Raw genomic sequence first — 18,648 nt, forward strand, 5'->3', positions numbered from 1 at the left:
AGAGAATGATGAAATGTGTATTTAAGGGGACCAACCAAAGGAAAACACCCCACACAATTAGTGAACTTTTTTCCCTTAATTTGAAAATAAAATATAATGATAATAATAATAATAACAGTTTATATTTGGGTAGATCTTTGTTTGATTTACATGGATTTTCAGAGAATTCAGACTACCTTTTTTTATTATGTCTCCCTCTAATACAATGTGATATGATATCCAGAGTGGAATTTAATTTTCTGGGTGCTTGTCAATTGAAAACCTCCTAGATTTCCAAGAATAAAGCCAGGGGGAAAATGTGTGCTTCATATTGTACATTTGTTTAACCAGTTTTAAAAAACCTATATTTTTACAGTTTAATTTTAATTGCTTTCAATATTTTTCATGTTCCTATTTAGTAAAGCAGTTATATAAAGTTTTCTGTGAAAAACAATAGTCCCCAGCTCCACTCCTCAATTATCCCTCTCTAATAGAGTTTATTATTGTCTTCACTTTAGATAACATTCTTATATTTTGATTTTTTAATTATCAAATTTTTATTAGTTTTCTAAATCTTCTAAAATTGCCAGATCAGATACCTAAAACAACAGAAATTTATTTTTTCACAATTCTGAAGACTGTAGGTCCAAGATCAAGGTATTGGTAGGTTTGGTTTCTTCTGGGGATTCTTTCCTTGGCTTGTACAGGATCACCTTCTCATTATGTCCTCAGATGGATACTTCTCACTCTATGTCCTAATATCTCTGCTTAAAAAGACATCGGTGATATTGCATTAGGGACCAACTGTATGGTCTCAATTTACCTTAATTACCTTTTTAAAGGTCCTATACCTAAATACAGTCACATTCTGAGGTACTAGAGATTAGGACTTCAACTATGAATTTTGAAGGACATGATTCAGCCCGTAACAGATATTCTCTATTTGCATTTTACTAATAAAGGAGATAGGATTGCCTATTTTTTTAAAAGATTTTATTTATTTATTTTTAGAGAGGGAAGGGAGGGAGAAAGAGAGAGAGAGAAACATCAATGTGCAGTTTCTGGGAGTCATGGCCTGCAACCCAGGCATGTACCCTGACTGGGAATCGAACCTGCGACACTTTGGTTCGCAGCCCATGCTCAATCCACTGAGTTACACCAGCCAGGGTTAGATTGCCTATTTTTTATTTACCCAGTAGCTTCACATAAGCATTCTTTCTACTTTCTCATGTATTCAATATAGTTATATTATAATATGTTTAAATCAATATTAATATTCACATTATTTTTTATTTTTAACTTTAATATATTTTATTGATTATGCTGTTACAGTTGTCCCATTTTTTTCTGCTTTATTCCCCTCTGCTCTGTACCCCCCATCCCACCATCATTCCCCCATCTTAGTTTATGTCCGTGGGTCATACATATAAGTTCTTTGGCTTCTCCATTTCTCATACTATTCTTAACCTCCCCGTCTATTTTGTACCTACTATTTATGCTTCTTATTCCCTGTACCTTTTCCTCCATTCTTCCCCCTCCCCCTCTCCACTGATAACCCTCCATGTGATCTTTATTTCTGTAACCCTGTTCTTGTTCTAGTTGTTTGCTTAGTTTGTTTTTGTTTTTTTAGTTTTGGTTGTTGATAGTTGTGAGTTTGTCGTCATTATACTGTTCATATTTTTAATCTTCTCATTTTTCTTAGATATGTCACTTTAACATTTCATATAATAAGGGATTGGTGATGATGAACTCCTTTAACTTGACCTTATCTGGGAAGCACTTTATCTGCCCTTCCATTCTAAAGGATAGCTTTGCTGGATAGAGTACTCTTGGATGTAGATCTTTGCCTTTCATGACTTTGAATACTTCTTTCTAGCCCCTTCTTGCTTGCAAGATTTCTTTTGAGAAATCAGCTGATAGTCTCATGGGAATTCCTTTGTAAGTAACTATCTCCTTTTCTCTTGCTGCTTTTAAGATTCTCTCCTCATCTTTAATCTTGGGTAATGTAATTATAATGTGCCCTAGTGTGTGTTTCCTTGGGTCCAACTTTTTGGGGGCTCTCAGAGCTTCCTGGACTTTTTGGAAGTCTATTTCCTTTGCCAGATTGTGGAAGTTCTCCTTCATTACTTTTTTCAAGTACATTTTTAATTTCTTGCTCTTCCTCTTCTCCTTCTGGCACCCCTATGATTCAGATGTTGGGATGTTTAAAGTTGTCCTGTGGTTCCTAAGCCTCTCCTCAATTTTTTTTTTTAATTTTGTTCCTTCATTCTGTTCTGGTTGAATGTTTTTTTCTTCCTTTTGCTCCAAACTGTTCATTTGAGCCCCAGTTTCCTTCCCTTCACTGTTGGTTCCCTGTATAATTTCCTTTATTTCACTTTTCATGGTCTTCACTTTTTCCTCTACTTTGTGACCATACTCAACAATTTCTGTGAGCATCCTCATTACCAGTGTTTTGACCTATGCATCTGATAGGTTGGTTGTCTCTTCATCACTTAGCTGTATTTTTTCTGGAACTTTGATCCATTCTTTCATTTGGGCCATATTTTTTAAAATCAGGGTGCCTGTTAAGTAGTAATGGGTGGAGCCCTAGGTATTCACCAGGGCAGGGCTACCCAAGTTGCTGTGTTGTGGTGATGTATGTGGGGGAGGGGTCCAAGAGGGAACAATGCCATTTGCTCAGCTCTCTGCCAGCTTTTATTCACCTCCTCTGCCACCCACAAGCAAATTGGGTGGGTTGGGTTGTATACATTCTAGGACCCTGTGGGTCTCTCCAACAAACTCTCCTGTGAAACTGAGAGTGTCTCCTGCTGCCTCAGCCCTGACAGGATTTTTCAGCCAGGGGTTTTGAAGCTGTATTCCCCCTTGCTCAAACCCTGGGTTGCGTGGTCTGTCTCTCTCCCCAGTTGTTCCTCCTGGTTTATCCATACACAAATGTGGGTCTGCCCACTCTGCCAGCTGTGGCCTCACGCACCCTGTTTCCCCCACCCCGACTTCCACCTTGCTGTGAGTCCTCTCTGGTCTGGCTGCCCATCTCCGCCTGTCCTGCCAGTCTGGATGGATGTTTCTTCTTTAACTCCTTCCTTGCCAGACTCCACACAGTTCAATTTTGTGGCAGTTTTGGTTATTTTTTGTTTTTAAATTTGTTGTGTCCTTCTTTTGGTTGTGTGAGGAGGCAAAGTGTATATACCTATACCTCCATCTTGGCTGGGAGTCCCACATTACCTTTTTAAAGATTGTATTTATTTATTTTTAGAGAGATGGGAAGGGAGAGAGACAGAGAGGGAGAAAATCATCAATGCATGGTTGCCTCTTGGACACCCACTACCAGGGACCTGGCCCACGATGCAGGCATGTGCCTTGACTGGGAATCAAACCCATGACCCTTTGGTTCACAAACTGGTGCTCAATCCACCGAGCCACACCATCCAGGGATAATGTTCATATTATTAAGATCATGTAAACCTCTTCACAATGAACTCTAAAATTATTTTTTACTTACCTCAATAATACATTATTTTTTCTTGAGTTGAAAAGCTGTCACTTTTGTTTAGTTTTCTTAGAAATTGTATTATTTTACCTCAAAAGGCTATTTGTTAATTTTAAAATATCCTATGAAAACATTCAGAAACATATGAATTTTATAAATTTTATCTTCCAGGGGCAGCCTCCTGTGGGCCTTCTAACCTGCTCCAGGCCAGTGTGTCATCTGTCCCTCCTGAACTTCTGCGATCTGCTTGTACCAACACTGCTAGTATTCTTCTTGCCCCTTTTTTGGGGGGTCACTTAGATCCTATATTCCATGTTCTGGTGCTAGTTCTTGCATTTCCTCATATTGGTGAAGCATCTTCTCCAGTAACATCTTTAGAATAATCATGTAAAAGATAATATTTTTGAGACCTTGAATTTGTAAAACTTCATCCTGCTTTCACATATCCTACCTTCATAGACAGCAGAAATGCAATTCTGGTTGGAAAGAATTATTCTTCTCAATTTTAAAGTAATTTTTTACTTGCATTCTCAATTCCAACATTGCTATTGAGAAGTCTAAAGCTGGGCTTCATTGACACTTTGTGTGTATATTTATATCTTTTCATCTTTTTCTCTGGAAACTTGTATACTTTTTTGCTTTTTTTAAATTAAAATTATTTTATTGCTGTTCAATTACAGTTGTCTGTATTTTCTCCCCATCCCTCTCCCCAACCCCCTCCAAACGTCCCTCCCTCCCTTGCTTCCATCTTCCCCCTTGGTTCTGTCCATATGTCCTTATAGTAGTTCCTGAAAACCCTTCTCCCCACTGTCCCCTCTGCCCTCCCCTCTGCCTATTGTTAGATTGTTCTTAATTTCAATGTCTCTGGTTATATTTTGTTTGCTTTTCTCTTTTGTTGATTATGTTTCAGTTAAAGGTGAGATCATATGGTATTTGTCCCTCACCACCTGACTTATTTCACTTAGCATAATGCTCTCCAGTTCCATCCATGCTGTCACAAAGGGCACAATTTTTTAACTTATTTTTTATTGTTGTTCAGTTATGAGTCCCTGTATTTTCAAATTTTGAACTGATGTGTCTTCCTGAGTTTGTTTAACCTTCTTGTTAGGTGTTTCATAGTTACAACTTTTCTAACTGGAAAATTATATCCTTTAGTTATAGGACTTTATAAAGAAACATTTCATTGACCATTTCTTCTTCTGTTTTTTGTTCTCTCTGTACTTCTTGATTTGTTTATTAAATCTCATAAACTGGCATTAGTATTCTTTAAATCATATTTTCTATCTCATTGCATTTTTATTCTCTTCTAGAAATGTTTTTAACTTTATTTTCTACATTTCAATTAGGAACTGCTATCATATTTTTAATTTCTAAAAGTTATGTTGTGGCATACAGCTTTTGCAAATATGTATAATCTTGTTTTTGTTTTATGGTTCTAATCGTACATTTCTTGACTTTTAGGCTAATGAAGACAATAGTTCTTTTTTTCCCCAGGTTAGTCTTTCCTTTTTCTAAGTTAAGTTATTCTTTTCTTGCTGTTGTTAATGATGGTTTTCGAATTTGGGGGTAAGAAGCTTCCTTTTATATCTGGTAATCCTTTAGTTTATTCATATGTACCTATTGATGACTATCCATTGACTTTGATGCCATGAACCTGTGAGTGGGGCCATTCTTTTGGGGAAGCACAAATGTCAGATTAGTTTGTTGTATCTTTGGATAGTATTTATTTTCTGAAGACATAATCACATTTACATCTCTGTCTTCTTGAAAAGGGTGCAACCAAGAGGGGGACCCCAAGTAGGGATTTGGAATGGGATCCAGAGCTCAAGGTGTCCAGGAAATATTAGAAAGATATATAAGATGTCCTCACCCCTTCCCCCCTACAGGTGTGAGTGGTGTGTTTTGTACAGCAACAGCTTTGCAGCTAACCTCTGGCACGGTCATTTAACATATCTATAACCTTTAACTGGTTGCATAGACAGGTTAAATAGCTGTGGCCATGCTTTGAGCAAGGGGGATGGAAGTGACTTCCACCCAAGATGTAACTGGGGGGCAGGTCCCCCTGGTTACAGTGCCTGCATGAGAGCTTGGACAAGATTGGCTCCATGACATGGGGCCACACCTGCCCAGACTCATGATAGCAGCCCAGTAAACTTGGAATAGTACAGGAATGTTGGCAGGTGTAACTGATTGTAGGAGGAGTTGGTTGTGGCAGTAGGGAGGGAAAACTACGAGGCTTTGGCCAGGGTAAGGACCCCCACAGACTTGGCAAGAGAGAACCACATAGTTTTGGCAGAGTGGGGACCCCACACAGCATTGGATGCTCCTTTTGGCCACACAGCTTAAGAAATAAGAGAGACTTTGCCTTACAGAAAAGGGGTACAATGACTTTTGTTGGTGGGCCATGAGAAGGTGCCCCATGGCTTTGGATTAGTTGAAGATCCTGACTGATGACACAGCTGATGATGTCGGGAGCCTGAATCACAGGCATCTACTTCTTTTCCTGAGATACAGTACCCCAGATTAGGGCAGTGGGAGAAGGAAGGACTGTGGGTGTCTGTGGGTATCATAAAGGACTTTTGATATTTTAATGAAGACATTAGACCACTTCTTTGAGTTTGTATAGCTTTAAACAAACTTTTCCTTTCCTTTTCACAAATCTCTGGCATTGAGAGATGTCTTTCCTCTGGCAGCAGACAATATGAACAATATGATATACTATTACTGAATAGTATATCGTACCCCTCATTGGCCCTGTTCTGTAACACTTTAACCATTCAATTTTATATTCACAAGGCCTATGTAGTGTTGGTATATGAATGATCAGCTATTTCAAAATAACTGTTTCCATACATAAATTCTCCCCACCCCCAGGATATTTATCTTTTCCCTACTCTTTAATTTTCCTTTAAGAAACTATCATTCTTCTGAAACCTGAGATTAGACAGTAGACTTTTTTCCTGTCTCCACTTTATAGCTTCATCTAATATGCCAATAAATCATACTATTTGTTGTCTTAAATGTTCTCTTAAAATTTGCACTTTCTCTGCTTTCTTGGTATTTCCATTCTGGTTCATTGGCATGCCACTGAAATTCTAGCTCAATAAACATGAGACCATTCAATAAATGTGTGTTATATTATCCAAATGATAGATTTCACACACTCAGTTATCCATTCAGAAATGAATGCTGAAAATGTTTCAACCTCAAATTAAAGTATAATTTGCTGCTATTAACATAATCTATATATCACATTTTTTATATTTGAAAGAGGAAGGAGAAGAAACATGAACCAAGTGGATAAATAGTCAGTGTTTTGTTCCTAGTATATAATTGATTAAATTCACATGGACTTTGTAAAACACTTGACCCAGATTAATTATTAAACCCATGCATCTATATTAAGGTGAAAGCATATTACTGCTTATTCATCATTGATTAGTTTATTCAGTACCTACTATGTGTCAATTATTGTGTTGGTATTTGACTGGATTGTGCTTGGATAAGGATACAAATTTGAACAAGAAAATTAGAATGTGACCTCCCAATCTTCCAAGTATCATAGGAATGACAAGCTTTTACATAACAGGATGTGATATGGTATATTAAGTTCTATAATAGGAGTAGGGACAAAGCACACAGATGAAGAATATCATTTTAAATTTCATTCAGCTAGATTTCACAGGGAAGCAAGTGTTTAAAATGAGTATGGATACTACCCACTTCAAGCAAAAGCATCAAATAATGAGTTGGGATAATGTGTTTAAGTCACTGTGTGTTTAATTATTTTTAAAAAATTTATCTTTGTATTTCTACCACCTGGGATACATCATAGGTGATACTATGTACTTATTAAATGTTATTAAATATTCATTCCATTCACTAATTCAAATAAATGGACCATATATGTTAGTTAAAAATAAAAAAAATACAATGTGATATGCTTTTTTATAGGTTTCATTTATCTTTGCTTTTGACCATGCTCTATATGCTGTAATTCCTGCTCTCAGAATGATGAATAGCCCTGTTGAAACAGACTGGGACTCATGCTAACAGCACATAATAGAGCAATCTGTACAGAAGGTTGCAAAGCAGAAGGTTTCGTAGAAAGGGCTCTGAACCAGAAGTCAGGAAACCTAGGTTCTATTCCTAGACTTTCTTTTAATTAGCTTTGTGACTTTTTTAGAATCAATTATCATTTCTATGTCCCATGTTCTTAATTTAAAAGAATGACTTGCACTAGATAAGGACCAAGTTCCTTTTCAGCTCCTAAGTTACATGTCAGTAAAATGACAAATGGGCAATTTCTCTTGCTTCTATTCCTTTATAATTGTGTCTGGCAAAGCATGACCTTTGTTCCTAAGGTCTGCAGGGAAGCCAACTTATCTCTCTTCTGAACTCCCATGGAATTGTATTTCTAGCACTCTTAAGGTTATATGTAGAATAAGACTTAGAGTATAGCTTCTGGAGCCAGACTGCCTGATTTTTGATTCAGCTTCTTCACTTCTTTACTAGCTGTATAATCTTGGAAAAGTTATTTTAATCATTTTGTTTATAGGTTTTCTCATGTATTTACACAGCTCTTATAGAAAATAGAGGAAGAAGAACCTCATTTTATGAGGACAGAATTACCCAGATGACAAAACCAGACCCATATATGATAATAAAAGAATAGTAAAGACCAATATTTTTATGGTCATGGATGCATAAATCTTTATTAAAACATTAGCAGACCTAATCCAGTATTATATAAAAAGAAAACCACAAACAAATTTATTTTGGTTTGGCATACTGGTTTAATGATCAAAAATTAAATAATGTATTTTGCCCTATTATTAATGTAAAGAAGAAAAATTACATTATTTTATAAAATACAGAAAAACAATTGCACAAATTAAACATTCTTTATGATGAAAAAAATGCTCAGCACATTAATAATAAAAGGGAATTTCCTCAACCTGGTAATGGTAATCTAGGAAAAATATAGAGCTAACAACAAACATAAGGGTAAAAATCTGCATGCTTTTACTTTAAGAACAGCAAACATGGAATGTTCATTTTTATCACTCCAGTTAAACATTGTGTTAGAAACACAAACCACTACAGTAAGGTAAGAAAAATAAATAAAAATCTTACAAATTGAAAAATAATTAAAGTCATCTTTGTATGTAGAGTATAGCAATATTTTTATTCAAAAATAAAGAAATAATCAAAGCAAGGAAACTATAGAAGATCTACTAGTCAGTTTAGCAAGACTGCATAATACAAGGTCAAAACAAATTTGATTGTGTTTCTATGTACTAGTAAGGAATAGTGGGAAGTGGAAAGTTCTACAAAACACTTTATAATAGCATTAACAAACATTACATATGAATTCACAAATACTCAGCAAGCTACAAAGAACTGCTGAGAGAAATCAACTGAATAAATGAAAACCTATACTATGTTCATTTACCATAAGCTGACAATTATCCCAAACTGGTCTATAAATTCATTTCAATTCTAACAAAATTTCCACATGCTTTTTCTGTAGGAATTAACAAGATGATTCTACTGTTTATATGGATATACAACAACTCTGGTTTTGGCAAAACAACTTTGAAAATATTAACACAGTAGGAGGACATAGACTGCCTCCTTTTGACATTTATAAAATTACCAATATAAAATTATTACTGTATTAAAAAATGGATAGTACTGATGTAAGGATACAGCTATAGATGAGTGGAGCAGAACACAGAATCCAGAAATAGAGCTATGTATTTATTATGGTCAATTAATTTTTAAAAGTTACCAAAGTACTTTAATAGATAAAAATATCTTTTCAATAGATGATCCTTGAAAAAACTAGATATTTGTATAGAAAAAAATAAACTTTGATCCTTATGTCATACACACAAATTAACTTAAAATGAGTGACAGATCTACATAAATGTTAAAACTAAAAATAAAATAAAACCATAGAACAAAATAAAGGAGAAATACACAAGGCTTGTTTTGGGGTAGGCCAAAAATTATTAGGACATAAAATAAATGAACATGAGAAACAATTGATGAATTGAACTTCATCAAAATGACAAACATACACTCTTCAAAAGAGTCTATAAAGAAAATGAAAAGACAAGCCATAGACAGGAGAAGGCATTCACAATACATGTATCAATCTTTGAATTTGTATGATAAATATTTAAAAACTGTTACAACTCAAAAGTAAGTAAATGATCCAATACAAAATAGGCAAGAGATTCTAACAGATGACTCACAAAAAATGTGAACAACATGTACATGAAAACACTCAGTATCATCTGCTATCAGGGAAATACAGATTAAATCTATAGTTAGATACCAACATATACTCATTAAATAACTAACTTTGTAAAGGTCAATCATTCCAACTATTGGTGAGGTTGTGGAGCAACTGGAACTTTCATTCCTTGCTAAGGCAAATATAAATTCTACAAGCACTTTGCAAAACATTTTTGGCAGTTTGCTAAATAAGAAAATGCATATATAATAAAACCTAATAATTGCTATCCTAGGTATTTACTCAAGAGAAATAAAAATATATGTTCCAAAATAGTTTATAAACAAATCTGTCCAGGACCTTTATTCAGACATTAAAGATATATCCTATGATTACTTTTATATGAAACCCTAGAAAAATATAAATATCATAGAGAAAAAACAGCTTAATTATTTCTTGGGCTTGATTGTAAGGGGTCAAATTGATTGGGAAGGGACATAGGGAATATTTTGGGGTGATGAAACTTTTCCATATATTGATTTTGGTTACTCATTAGAATATACACTTTAATGGAGACATTTTATCTTTTGTAAATAAAACTGAATTAATTTGATTGCAAAAAGCTTTCTGGGGATTTTTTTTGCATATGATCTTAAATGAAGTCAACTAATCACCTCCAAATTTATCACATCCTTTCCTTTCTGTGGTGTGAACTTGAACTGGGTGAGCCCTGAAGCTGGACTGGTCTTAGCCCCATTGTCAAGCAATACACCCATCAACCACAAATCCAAGTCTGAAATCCTCAGACTTAGTGGAGGAAAAAAAATCTGTGCCCTCCAATGTATCAGCATTCATGCTGTCTTATTTGTTTTGGAAATAAATTTGCTTAGTTTGTGTTTAGACGATATAATCTGCTTAAGCTATTCATTCACTATACTATATTTGAAATGAGAATTATCTGTTTGAATATTTTAGAAAATAGAAATGTTTATAATTCCAAAAAACCTATGATAATATTCAGTCTCACCTGAAATATATTTTCATGGGAATTCATAGAGATTTATAAAGAAATTCTGTAGAAATACAATTTGAAATTCAAATTACTTCCAACAGTTTGCCCCATCCTTTTTCAGATCTTAGCAATCATGCCCTTTGCTGAGTCCATGAGCATTGAATTAATCATGAAGCAGTACCTATGGCACTATATAGTGTAGAGTAGGCAAGCCATATAATTATTACTCATTTCCCCACATAAAATATTAATCTTTACTTTATTTCCATCAAGTTAATGACATGATAGAATTTTTTAATGATTATGTTTCCTCTTATTGAAAGAGTTTGCACATTATTATAAAAGTCAAAACTCAGGCAAGTTCCACTGATACTCCATCAGAAAGCCTCAGAAACTAAACTGGCTTAGAAACTAAAGCAGAATTTATCCAGCTTTTTAACCCATAAAAGTGACAATCACATGGTATGTGATGCTGGCTGTTTCTCATCTTTAATATGTTAGTCAGACAATATATTTGTGATGCCCAGATTAACAATGCAAATATTAATGTGACTTAGTTGGACTGGATGGCTTACAATCTCCTACATTTATGTATGGGCCCAATTCAAAAATCTTTGGTAAATTGAGCATTAATCTTGACTTTCTTGTCACGTATTTTTCAAATCTACATTTGTGACTCAGTATAATATCCACTTGTCAATTATTCAAACTTCAACATTGCTGTTTTCAGTGTTGTAAATTGTCTGCAGATTTTTTTGCTTAAATCAGTATAAAATTTTATGTAGCTAGAGATATCCCTATAGACTGTACATATAAACAGGCTCAGCAGCTTAATGTAATCCTTCTAAAGATTATAACAGTTTGCCTAGACATAAAAGTTCAATGATGAGCATGTTTTATAAACTGCAATTGATGAGAAAATAGGTCTATGTAAAATCTAGACACTTTGCAGCTTGTGACTAAATGTCAAATTATATTTTTTTCTTTTATAAAACACATTTCTTATCCATAAGTGACAATCCACTAACAATATTCTATCTGTTTGTAAAAACAGTACCACCAAAATGCGGAGGAAAGAGAGCTATATAGTTTAATGAAATTGGAAAAGTATAGAATCACCATTTATCATCCTTAATTACAATGCCAAGTAATCTGGCTAATTAGATAGCAGATATCCATACATAAACAATGCTAGCTCTAAATTTATATGGGTAAACTAGTTTATAGTGCCACTGAGATCCTTCAATCAAATCTGTTACCTATCATTAATATTTATGTCTATAAACATGCCTTCAAAATGATGGGTAGACTCAAAGCTCTTTTAAAATGGTGTCTTGTTAGCTTTTCATAATCTAGCTTGTTTTAAATTATGTTCAGTCACTTGTTACATGTTTCCCATCTTTTCCTTTTCTCGACAAGTAACAGGAAAAGGAATAGAAAAAAGTACTGAGTTTAGGGTGAGAAGGCAGCACCTGTTAAAGCTCTATCAAGTGAGGTGCAAAGATAAATTGAATACCATTTCATTTTTGGAGAATTTAAAACATGAAGAGTATTATTTTACCAGTCACATTACATGGAAATAAAAGGCAGGAAGTATGTAACTTACAGTTTTGAAGAAAATTTCTAAAACATAAGATATATTTGAGTTAGAAGTTGATAGAGAAATATTTAAACCAGAGCATACAGATACAACATGTACAGAGACATAAAAAGAAAATTGGGAAATTTGCACATATTCTGACATGACTTAGGACAGTAGGTGTGTGTGTTGGTAATCATTTTGGGGTTACAGGGAGGGGAAGAATATGTGCAGATTTCAGGAAATGAAATGGGACCATTGCAGCGAGCATTACAACTGATGCTCGAGGCAATGATGAGCTCTTTGAGAATTTCAGCAGAGGAATAAAGCGAACCTGTATGTTTCTTTAATGTTCCATTCCCAATATATGTGTGTATACTGTACACATTGCCTTGGTGGAAAAGAAACTATTGCAGGGAAACCAGTGAGGAGGCTATGGCCATAATCTGCGCTAAAGAAGGGAATTTGTAGAAGGAATGAAGAGGAATGGATAGATTTGAGAGTAACTTTTTGCTTTTTTAAAAGCACTTTACCTTTACTTATGAAAGTAGCTAATAAACTTTTCATTGATTCAACACAGACAACATTACAAGTATTTCAGTTCAATTTCTAATTTTATCCTATTCAATTAAACTTTCTCATACAGCAAAAAGCAACAGTTGCTTTGGGAAGAAATTCCATTTTCTTTTCTCATCCAAGCTTTCCAGTTCATTATCTAGAAGTGACTCATCTTGTTAGGATCACTCACATCCTAATACATCATTATGTTTCTCTTCATCTTTTCCCAAGGTCAGAATTCATTTCTCCTTCCTTTTTGCACCATGTTACATTGCTCATGCCTTCAGTAATAGATTTTATTTTCTTTGCCATATTCACTAACTTAAAGGATCCTTAAGGATAGGGACCTTGCCATTTTTGACAATCTGTGACAGGTGTTTCTTTATCATAAACACTCAATAAATGTATGTTGAAAAAAAAATTTAGTTTAAACTCAACCTTAATTTCATAGTATTATCTCCAAGTGATGAGAAACTGCCAAGGCAATATCTGTGATATATAATATCACACAAGGTCCAAAATCTATGATTTTTATTCCTACATTCATCTTTACTCATGTCTGTATACAAAAGATAAACATAGATTTAAATCCCATCTATAAATGTGAGTTAACTCTTATTATCAAATATATTTATGCACAATCTTTCATATTTATTTTATTATAATTTTATTATAAAGAATGTTATCATAATATCTAACTTTCAGATTGTTTTATTCAAGTTACCATGGCTACTACCAGCAAACTGTCGGTCATATGGTTTTACTACATATAAACAACATCACTTCAATGATGAGAACAGAGCACTAGAATGGCAGTTTGTACCTAACCATACCATAGTTTATTAACACGGCTTTGAGCAGTGTGTCCTGACAAGTTAACTATAACTGCACCTCCATTATAAAAGCTATTTTATATAAGCTTTTTTAGTTCAGGGCTTTAGCATGCCATTTGTTATTTCATAGATATTTTGGCTACTTGGGGTCTTTTGTGGTTTCATACAAATTTGATGATTTTTGTTCTATTTCTTTAAAGAATGACATTGAGATTTGGAAAGGGATTACATTAAATCTGTATATTGCTTTAGATAATATGGCCATTTTAACTATGTTGTTTCTTCCAATCCATGAATATGAAATACTTTCCATTTCATTGTCTTTTTCAATCTCTTTCAATAATGCTTTGTAGTTTTCAATATATTCACATTCTTAGTCATGTTTATCCCTAGGCATTTTATTATTTTGATTGCAATTGCAAATGGAATTTTTTTTATTTCTTTTTCTGAAGTTTCATTGTTAGTATCTAGGAAAGCAGTAGATTTTTATACATAGGTTATATATTCTGTAACTTTACTGTATTTACTTATTGTTTCTAATAGGTTTTTGGTGGAGTCCTTAGGTTTTTCTATATGCAGAATCATGTCATCAGCAAAAAGGAACACTCTTTCTTCTTTCCCAATTTAGATGCCTTTTATTTCTGTCTCTTGCTTGGTTGATTTGTCTCAGACTTCCAGAACTATGTTAAATAGGAGTGGTGAGAGTGGGCATCTTTGTTTTGTTTCCAATTTTAGAGGACAAGCTTTCAGGTTTTCACCATTAAGTACAATATTAACTGAGGGTTTGTCATACGTGGGCTTTGCTATGTTGAGATCCTTTTCTACTATACCCATTTTATGGAGTTTTTTAATCATAAATGGATGTTGTATCTTACCAAATGTTTTTTTCTGAATCTATTGATAAAATCATATAATCTTTATTTTTTGTTTTGTTAACATGGTGTATTACACTGATTCACTTGCATGTGTTGAACTATCCTTCTGCTCCTGGAATAAACCCCACTTGATCATGATGTATTATTTTTTAATGTACTGTTGTGTTCAATTTGCTAGTATTTTGTTTAGGATTTTAACTATGAATTCTGCAGGAATATTGGTCTGTACTTTTCTTTTTTAGTGTTATCTTTGCCAGGTTTTGGTATCAGAATTATGTTGGCCTCATAAAATGTGTTAGAATATATTGCCCCTTCTTCAATTTCTGGAAGAATTTTAGAATGGTAGGTATCAAATCTTCTTTGTTTGTTTAGTAAAGAAGGTGCTCCTTCCTACCTTTCATGATAGTGTGGATGGAACTGGAGAGTATTACGCTAAGTGATATAAGCCAGGTGGTAAAAACTAAATACCATATGATCTTACCTGTAAGAGGAACCTAATCAACAAAACAAACAAGCAAGCAAAATACAACCACAGCCTTTGAAATAAGAACAAACTGATAGTAACCAGAGGGGAGGTGTGATGGGGGAAATGGGAGAAAGAAGGGAAAGGGTCATCAAAGAACATGTATAAAAGACCCATGGAAAAAGCCAGAGCAGGTAGGATTACAGGTAGGAGATGAGTGTGAGTAGAGCAGGGGAGGCAGTGGCAGGAAAATGGAGCCAACTGTACTTGAACAATGATAAAAAAATGAAATTTTTTTTAAAAGAAAAAGGAAAAAAAGGAAAAAATTTGCTAGTGAAGCCCTCTAACCCTAGACTTTTTTTTTCTGAGGTTTTTGATGATTGTTTCAATTTCTTCAATGTTTCTTGGTCTATTTAGGCTTTCTATTTATTCATGATTCAGTCTAGGAAGGTTGTAAATTTTAGGAACTTATCCATTTCTTCTAAATTATTGAATTTGGTGGTGTGTATTCTTTCATAGTATTCTAGTACAGTCTGTTGTATATCTGTGATGTCTGTGGTAACTTCTCTTTTAATTTTTATTGTTTATATGAGTCTTTTCTTTTTCCTTAGTTTGTCTAGTTTATTAATCTTTTCAAAGAACAAGTTCTTTGGTGTATTAATATTTTGTAAACTCTTTGTTCTCTATTTCATTCAGTTCTGCTCTAATTTTTATTACTTCCTTTCTTGTGACTTTGGGTTGCTTTCATTCTTTCTCTAGTTCTTTAAGATGTAATGTTAGGTTGTTAACTTGGAATTTGTCTTGTTTCTTGAGATAGCCCTGTAATGACATAAACTTGCCTCTTATTACAGCTTTTGCTATACCCCAGAAGTTTTGATATGTCATATTGTCATTCTCATTTGTCTCTATATATCTTTTGATTTCAACTTTTACTTATTTTCTCATACAGTCATTTTTAGTAGTATGTTGTTTAATCACATATTTGTGGGCTTCCTTGTTTACTTCTTGTACTTGATTTCTAATATTAAAGCATTTTGATCAGATAACATGCTTGGTATAATTTCAATCTTCTTGAATTTGTTGAGGTTAGTCCTCTGACTCAACAAATGGTTTATCCTTAAGAATGTTCCATGTAGCCCTGGCTGGCATAGCTCAGTGGATTGAGCTCAGACTGTGAACCAAAGCATCGCAGGTTCAATTCCCAGTCAGGGCACATGCCTGGGTTGCAGGCCACGTGAGAGGCAACCACACACTGATATTTCTCTCTCTCTTTCTCCCTCCCTTCCCCTCTCTAAAAATAAATAAATAAATAAATCTTAAAAAAAGAATGCTCCATGTGCCAAGGAGAAGAATGTATATGAGGTCCCTGGAAAAAGTCCAATCATTGTTAATATAATGAGAATGGTTTGTGCAACATTGATGTAACCTGGCAGCCAAGGAGAGTAGACTGGAATGCACATGCATGAATAACAACCACTTGACTTTACTAGTCAATGGGGATGGTAGACACCATTGAGTGAGCATGTGTACTGGGTGGCCCTCATATTCAAAATGACTGAGTGAGGAAAGCAATGAATCTCTATCAAATTTTGTGTTAAACATTCCTCTGCAGAAACTATTTAGATGGTTCAGAAGGCCACAGCTATGGGCAACTGGTGATTGGCAGCTTCATCACAACAATGTGCCCAATCATGCATTACATCTTGTGCAGTTTCTTGGTGAAACATCAAATCACCCAGGTGATTCAGTCCCCATACAGCCGAGATTTGGTGTCCTGTGACTTCTGTTTTTTCCAAAAACTGAAATTACTTTTGAAAAGGAAGATATTTCACACTGTTGATGAGATTCAGGAAAATACAATGAGGTAGCTGATGGCGATTGGGCAAACTATAGGAGGCCCCAAGGTGCTTACTTTAAAGGGGGCTGAGGCATCATTGTCCTATGGGCAATATTTCTTGTATCTTGTCTCTTCTTCAGTAAATATCTCTATTTTCCATAGTACATGGCTGAATACTTTCTGAACAAACTTCATAATCTGATATTCTAGTATAAAAGACTCTGTAAATGTCAGTTATATCCATTTGCTATAATGTTCCATTTAAGACCAGTATTTGTTTGTTGCTTTTCTGTGTGAATGACCTGTCTAGAGCTGTCAATGGAGTAGTAAGGTCCCCAACTATGATTGTGTTTTGGTCTATTTCTCCCTTTAGTTTTGTTAGTAGTTACTTTATGTATTTTGGTGCTCCCTGATAGGGTGCATATATATTACGAAGTAGCATGTCTTCTTGATGCAGTGTCCCCTTTATCATTATAAAATGTTCATATTTGTCTCTTGTTACATTTGCTATATTGAAATCTGTTTTGTCAGGTATAAGTATGACTATACCTGCTTTTCTGAAGTGAATGTTATTTTATTGAAGAAGAATCATTTTCCTCCCATTTACTCTAAATCTACCTTTGTCTTTCCTGCTTATATATGTCTCCTGAAGGTAACATATGGTTGGGTTTTATTTTTTTGATTCTTTCTGCTACTTTGTGCCTCTTTATTGGTGAATTTAGTCCATTTCCATTTAGGGTAATTAGTGATGTATAAGGATTTCCTATAGCCATTTTATTCTTTGCTTTCTGGTAGTTCTGTGCCTTCACTAGTTCTTTTCCTCTGTGTTTCCATCTGTTGCTTTTGTTTGGTGGTATTCTATACTTCTATCCTGTTTCCTCTTTTTCTAAAGCTATGTGTCTCAGTTTGGGGGGATTTTTGTGTGTATAGTTAGCATTAGATTGTGAATAAGAAAGCTTCATGTACACAATAGCCCTATTTCTTTTTAATGCATTTGATCCACATCATCCTTTTTGCAAAATCAGACCTTTTCCCTCTCCCTTTTTAAGTTTTTGTTGTCGCAAATTATCCCTGTTTATGCTGTAAGTTTGTTGGTGACCTTATTCATAGATTCGTGACTTTTGTTGTTGTTGTTGTTGTTTCGGGTAGGATTACCTCCTTGAGTATTCCCTACAATGTAAGTCTTCAGGTGATGAATTCCCTCAACTTCTGTATGTCTGAAAAAGTCTTCATTTCTTCTTTATACTTAAAGTATACCTCTGTTGGATACATTATTCTTGAATGGCAATTTATCTCTTTCAGTAGTTTGAATACGTGGTTCTACTCTTTCTCTGACTTGTAGAATTTTTGCTGAGAAACCCAGTAAAAACTCAATGAGCTTTCCTTTAGTGGTTACTTTTTTTTCCAGCTGCCTTGAGAAATCTCTTTCTTATTAATTTTTGACAGTTTTAATGCAATGTGTCACAGAGAAGGACTTTTTGGATTGAGGTAACTATGTCTTTCATTTGCATCTTGGATTTGTAGATCTAGTTCTTTCCATAGGTTTGGGAAGTAGCTCATCAACTATTTGTTTGAATAGGCTCTGCATTCCCTTCTTATTCTCTTCTTTATATTGCTCTTCCTGATTGAGTCAGATAGTTCTCATGAGCTCTTTCATTTATTAATGCTCAGGTCTCTTTTTCATTCCCTCTGCATCATTTCTAGATGACATTGAAGATTCTATCCTCAATGTCATTGATTCTTTTTTTCATTTGTTTTGTTCTATTTCCTATGCTTGCTAG

Source organism: Phyllostomus discolor, chromosome 10 (genome assembly GCF_004126475.2).
Source record: "Phyllostomus discolor isolate MPI-MPIP mPhyDis1 chromosome 10, mPhyDis1.pri.v3, whole genome shotgun sequence".
In the NCBI taxonomy this organism is placed as follows: Eukaryota; Metazoa; Chordata; class Mammalia; order Chiroptera; family Phyllostomidae; genus Phyllostomus; species Phyllostomus discolor.